Source organism: Penaeus japonicus, unplaced genomic scaffold (assembly GCF_977035675.1).
Source record: "Penaeus japonicus unplaced genomic scaffold, GWHDUDI00000001_assembly GWHDUDI00000212, whole genome shotgun sequence".
In the NCBI taxonomy this organism is placed as follows: domain Eukaryota; kingdom Metazoa; phylum Arthropoda; class Malacostraca; order Decapoda; family Penaeidae; genus Penaeus; species Penaeus japonicus.
The window spans coordinates 27,501-32,500 of NW_028234614.1; the positions used below are offsets into that span (position 1 = coordinate 27,501).

The following is a 5,000-nucleotide window of genomic DNA, read 5'->3' on the forward strand; positions in this document are numbered from 1 at the left end:
TCAATCTCTCACTATTTTTTCTTCCCTAACTTTCCTCTCTGTCTTTCTCTCCCACATCCCTCCCTCCATCCCATCTCTCTCTATCTCTCTTTATCGCCACCATTCTCTTATAATCCCTCTCTTGCTCTTTCTCTATTTCTCCCTTTAGTCCCTACTTCTCTCCTTCTCTCTTTCTCTCTCACACTTACATGTTTATCTTTATAATGCATATAAACGATTATATAAATAATTGGACTCACATCGGAATTGACACATAACTTTTATAGATTCGATTAAAGTAAGATTTTTAGAGATGAAACCTATTAAGCCCTTGCCATCATTCAAACGAGTTTCTTTGAGGTTGAATCTGTTTTGGTGATTAACATATATATTCATTAGTATTCATTGATATTTGAAATAAAAAGAAAACAAATACATTCATTTTATTTGGTTCTTGTAATGTTCTATTACAAAAATAATGTATAATAGTATGGAAAAATAAAAACAGAAAGAAGGAACGAGAGGAAGAGAAAAGAGAGAAAGAGAAAGACAGAGAGACAGAAAGAAAGAGAAAAGGAAAGAAAAGAGTAAACGAGGGAAGAGAACTTTTCCTTTACCTGAATCGGTGTTGAGGGTCTGGACCTAAAGTTTCTCCTGCTGTCGACAGCAAGCCACTCACAAGGTTTACACTGTACTCCACAAGTACCAACCATGAAGTGCAGGTAATCGGTCGCTGTTCTCTTTATAAATATCTGATCTGTGTCTCCGCCCCCGAGCTCAGCAGCCATGGGCGGGCGAGTGGGCTGCCCCACCTCGCCTTCCACTCAGCCTTGCTACTCTCTTCTGGGACTGCGACAGAAATTGATACGAAATTAAGGAAAGAAGAAGAAGAAGAAGAAGAAGAAGAAGAAGAAGAAAACACTGAAATAATAAGGTGGCGCCGTGTCCCTCGCCCCGCCCCCTGAGCAAGATAAGAGGCGAGTCGTTCAAGCGGTGGCCGGACGAAGCCACGCCGAAGGAAAAGGAGAGCAAGAAGTGGCCAAGATTCGCCCAATATGCGCCAGCTGTTGATTGAGCCACCGACAGCGATTCCAAGCAGTTCCTTTGGCACTCGCAAGCAGCAACGGCGAAGCGACAGCCACTGCCCTGAATCCAGCTATGGTGTAAGGGAGGAAGCCGGCGTCGGCGGAACACACCCGAGCTCATTCGGTATCACGATCATTGTCTTCGGCCTCATTTTTCTCATTCTTGCTCTTGCCCTCATCACTGGTGTGTGTGCGTGTGAGCTCATTCGGTATCACGATCATTGTCTTCGGCCTCATTTTTCTCATTCTTGCTCTTGCCCTCATCACTGGTGTGTGTGCGTGTGAGCTCATTCGGTATCACGATCATTGTCTTCGGCCTCATTTTTCTCATTCTTGCTCTTGCCCTCATCACTGGTGTGTGTGCGTGTGAGCTCATTCTGTGAGCGTCCGTTGCATGAAGGCCACACACAAATAGACGGCACTTTAATCATCCTGCTTTAAGGATTTCAATAATAATTTCATAAGTACTTTGATAATTTTAATGATATAATAATTTTGATAAGTACTTTAATGATTTTAATAATCTAATAATCCTGCATGGGTACACAGATACGAAGGTGCTTGGAGTTAGAGAAGGACATGCTGGGCCGCGGCTGTCATGGCATTGCAACAGATGATAAGCGTTCAAGTGGCGCTAGATAACAACTAACCCGCACCCTGCAGTGTGCTTCAGAGAGAGAGAGAGCGAGAGAGAGAGAGAGAGAAGGGATGAGAAATAAAGGGAAAGGAGAAATGAAAGGGAAAGAGAAAGGGGGCTGGAGTAGGAAAAGGAGAGACAGCGAGACTGAGAAAGAGACAGAGAGACAATGTGGAAGTTAGGGAGATGGAAATGGAGAGAGAGAGGGAGAGTATAGGGTGGAGAGGGAGTGCATGAGAGAGAAAAAGGATAAGCTGGTAAAGAGAGAGGGGGTAGGACGGAGAGGGAGTGAGAGACATGATAATTGCTGCTTTGCAATCCCGCTTCCGCCTATAGCCCGCACCTGGCTCCTTCCTGCAGCGGCATTTGTTAGTCTGTATGCCCTAAGGTGGGGAAAATTATCCGAGGTTGCCTGTGTCACCAAAATACACCATAGATATAAGAAAGGGTAAAGGAGGCAGACATGAGAGAGAGAAGGAAGACAAGACGCAACTCTGACATTCAGCCTCGCCGGCGGGAGGCAAGCGTAAGTCATCGGGCCATCCCAAGCAATTGGTGCAGTAGAGAAACGTCAGTGTTCTTCTCCCAGGGCTACAGGGAGAGAGAGAGGGGGGGGGGGGAGACGGACAGACAAAGAGAAAGGTTAAGGTGAAGAGGGAGTGTATGAGAAAGAGAGAGAGAGACGAACAAACAAAGAGAGAGGTTAAGGTGAAGAGGGAGTGCATGAGAGAGAGAGAGAGAGAGAGACGGACAGAGAAAGAGAGAGGTTAAGGTGAAGAGGGAGTGCATAAGAGAAAGAGAGAGATGGACAGACGAAGAGAGAGGTTAAGGTGAAGAGGAAATGCATGAGAGAGAGAGAGAACGACGGACAGAGAAAGAGAGAGGTTAAGGGGAAGAGGGAATGCATGAGAGAGAGAGAGACGGACAAAGAGTGAGGTTAGGGTGAAGAGGAAGTGCATGAGAGAGAGAGAGAGAGAGACGGACAGACAAAGAGAGAGGTTAGGGTGAAGAGGGAATGCATGAGAGAGAGAGACGGACAGAGAAAGAGAGAGGTTAAGGTGAAGAGGGAGTGCATGAGAGAGAGAGAGAGATGGACAGACGAAGAGAGAGGTTAAGGTGAAGAGGGAATGCATGAGAGAGAGAGACGGACAGAGAAAGAGAGAGGTTAAGGGTTAGAGGGAGTGTATGAGAGAGTGAGACACGGTCAGACAAAGAGAGAGGTTAAGGTAAAGAGGGAATGCATGAGAGAGAGAGACGGGCAGAGAAAGAGAGAGGTTAAGGTGAAGAGGAAGTGCATGAGAGAGAGAGAGAGACGGGCAGAGAAAGAGAGAGGTTAGGGTGAAGAGGGAATGCATGAGAGAGAGAGACGGACAGAGAAAGAGAGAGGTTAAGGTGAAGAGGGAGTGCATGAGAGAGAGAGAGAGACGGACAGAGAAAGAGAGAGGTTAAGGTGAAGAGGGAGTGCATGAGAGAGAGAGAGACGGACAGAGAAAGAGAGAGGTTAAGGGGAAGAGGGAATGCATGAGAGAAAGAGACGGACAGACCAAGAGAGAGGTTAGGGTGAAGAGGGAGTGCATGAGAGAGAGAGAGACGGACAGACAAAGAAAGGTTAAGGTGAAGAGGGAGTGCATGAGAGAGAGAGAGATGGACAGACAAAGAGAGAGGTTAAGGTGAAGAGGGAGTGCATGAGAGAGAGAGAGAGAGAGAGACGGACAGACAAAGAGAGAGGTTAGGGTGAAGAGGGAGTGCATGAGAGAGAGAGAGACGGACAGACAAAGAGAGAGGTTAGGGTGAAGAGGGAGTGCATGAGAGAGAGAGAGAGACGGACAGACAAAGAGAGAGGTTAGGGTGAAGAGGGAGTGCATGAGAGAGAGAGAGAGACGGACAGACAAAGAGAGAGGTTAAGGTGAAGAGGGAGTGCATGAGAGAGAGAGAGACGGACAGACAAAGAGAGGTTAAGATGAAGAGGGAGTGCATGAGAGAGAGAGACGGACAGACAAAGAGAGAGGTTAGGGTGAAGAGGGAATGCATGAGAGAGAGAGAGACGGACAGACAAAGAGAGAGGTTAAGGTGAAGAGGGAGTGCATGAGAGAGAGAGAGACGGACAGACAAAGAGAGAGGTTAGGGTGAAGAGGGAGTGCATGAGAGAGAGAGAGAGACGGACAGAGAAAGAGAGAGGTTAAGGTGAAGAGGGAATCCATGAGAGAGAGATGGACAGAGAAAGAGAGAGGTTAGGGTGAAGAGGGAGTGCATGAGAGAGAGAGACGGACAGAGAAAGAGAGAGGTTAAGGTGAAGAGGGAGTGCATGAGAGAGAGAGAGAGACGGACAGACAAAGAGAGAGGTTAGGGTGAAGAGGGAGTGCATGAGAGAGAGAGAGAGATGGACAGACAAAGAGAGGTTAAGATGAAGAGGGAGTGCATGAGAGAGAGAGAGAGACGGACAGACAAAGAGAGGTTAAGATGAAGAAGGAGTGCATGAGAGAGAGAGAGAGATGGACAGACAAAGAGAGAGGTTAAGGTGAAGAGGGTGTGCATGAGAGAGAGAGAGAGATGGACAGACAAAGAGAGAGGTTAAGGGGAAGAGGGAATGCATGAGAGAAAGAGACGGACAGACAAAGAGAGGTTAAGATGAAGAAGGAGTGCATGAGAGAGAGAGAGAGAGAGAGAGAGAGAGAGAGAGAGAGAGAGACGGACAGACAAAGAGAGAGGTTAGGGTAAAGTGGGAGTGCATGAGAGAGAGAGACGGACAGACAGAGAGATAGGTTAGGGTGAAGAGGGAGTGCATGAGAGAGAGAGAGAGACGGACAGACAAAGAGAGAGGTTAGGGTATAGAGGGAGTGCATTAAAGAGAGAGAGAGAGACAGACAGACAAAGAGAGGTTAGAGTGAAGGAGTGCATGAGAGAGATAGCGTGAGACGGACAGAGAAAGAGAGAGGTTAGGGTGAAGAGGGAGTGTATGGGAGAGAGAATAGGGTGTGAGAGAAAGTGAGACAGACAGATAGAGAAAGAGAAGGTAGAGTGGTAAGGAAGTGAGTGAGAGGGAATGAGGAAGAGAGAGTCGGCTGTGAGCGAGTGAGATAGAAAGAGTAGTGAGGGAGAGAGTAACAAAGAGAAAGTGAGTTTTGGATAGGGAGAGATCTAGAGAGAACAAGATAGAGGGAAAGAAACAGAAAGTGAGGGAGAAAGTCAGACAAAGAAAGAGAGATAGAGAGAGCCAGATAGAGGAAGAGGGATAGAGAGAGAGTCAGACAGAAAAAGAGGGAGAGAGGGCAAGGTGGAGAGGGAGTATTGTGGGCATT

At 47.2% G+C, this 5,000-nt stretch overlaps 1 protein-coding gene across 1 annotated transcript in view; it reads right to left on the reverse strand.

The window, feature by feature from the left end:
- LOC122254398 (uncharacterized) overlaps positions 1–829 on the reverse strand; it is a 3,853-nt gene extending 3,024 nt beyond the window's left edge. The window contains exon 1 of the mRNA XM_086535377.1: positions 597–829. The gene's annotated coding sequence lies outside the window, so the exon portion shown is untranslated. The remainder of the gene's footprint in view (positions 1–596) is intronic.
- Positions 830–5,000: the final 4,171 nt, after the last annotated feature.